The following is a 1,520-nucleotide window of genomic DNA, read 5'->3' as shown; positions in this document are numbered from 1 at the left end:
GCTAAGTGCCAGTGTGGTCCGCTGTACTGAATGCTGGACTCTTTGTTTCTGTATTGTCTAAAATCTTGCAACAAAAGCAGCTGTGCCTATGTACCTTTGTATCTAAGTTGACACTGTAATTGGCAACATATAAACTTTTCACTACACTCATTGAGTATATGTGACAATAATGTCTATTCTTAAAGAAAACCAGTTCAATTTATTTCTTATTTGCCATTATTAATTCTCCAGACTCACTCTCAACAGGACCAACAGTCACTTTACATAAACTTTTCACTCTTTAATTACCTGTATTTACTCTTACTGTATATTTTAAAATATTTCTTGAAGTCAATGAAGTTTAAAATTGATGGAGGCAATATGCAGGCAAATTGGTATCTCTCAATTTATGAAGTCAAAATAACATTCCCTTTTGCAAAGTGCATTTTGGCCTCTGGCTATCAATTCAAACGTAGCCCAGCCTGAGAGATATGAATCTCTTCTGGTTAATGTGAAGCGTGTTCAGTCGATCAGTTTGAGCAGGCAACAGAACACAGCCCAAATCTGACCAAAATCCTACATTACTTGGTATGAAATTGAGGTCACACTCAGAGGCTAGTGTAGACAGATGACTCTGTAAAACTTAAATCATGCTTTATCCTGCTAATAGACTGTGCTTCCGATGCTGAGCAAAGCTATATTGTTGCAGTAGAGAGAAAATAAGTTGAACTCTGCATGCATCCTTTGTGGTATGTGACCTTCGATTCATGAATGATAACACTGGACTCAAAAGATTGAATTTATTTTCCTCAGCATTTAAATCATTCAACTTGAAGAATATACTGATAGACAGAATCAAAAAAGTACACTTAAAAAAAACGCCAGTAGAATATGTAATTAACAGAAAGCTCTAAAAACAATTGCAGTTATGAAAAAAGTTTATATAAAAATATTGAACTGAGCTTAACCATTATAGAGAAACAGATCATCATTTTCATATTAAGCTTCAGACACAAACACAATAATGCTCTGACTGGAATATATTGGTAGTCAAATCATGCACAGAAGTTTTGAAACTTATTGATTTTGCTGTCACTTTTATTCCATTTTAGTTGATGTTTATTTATATCGTGGAAAGGTTTCTTGGACTGCAACTTGGACTGCATGGTTAACAAAGACGGAACTCCTTTTGTATGGGTTGATCTATTAACACCAACATTATATGAAGAGCTGCCTGTTAGGCTAGGCATATATGCCTTACAGTAGAAGTCAGCATGCACTTATTTGGCTTTATGTGTTGGGCATGAGCGCAAGATTTGGGCAATGTGGGTTTTCAGCTAGTCTTCATTTTTAAAAAACGTGTATTAACTAAAAAGATTTACATTTATATCGCACTCCACATTTGAAAGGATGTTTTGTCGTAACTCACAAATCAAGTAGACTCTGACTGGGAAATGGAACCGTCGAATATATGGAAAGAAATGGCAAGAGAAGGCACATCAACCCAATAAACAATAAACAATAGATGTTATCATTTCTCA

This window comes from Rhincodon typus, chromosome 8 (genome assembly GCF_021869965.1).
Source record: "Rhincodon typus isolate 14 chromosome 8, sRhiTyp1.1, whole genome shotgun sequence".
NCBI classification, from domain to species: Eukaryota; Metazoa; Chordata; class Chondrichthyes; order Orectolobiformes; family Rhincodontidae; genus Rhincodon; species Rhincodon typus.
The sequence above is the reverse complement of the archived record's forward strand: the minus strand, read 5'-3'. Positions refer to the sequence as shown.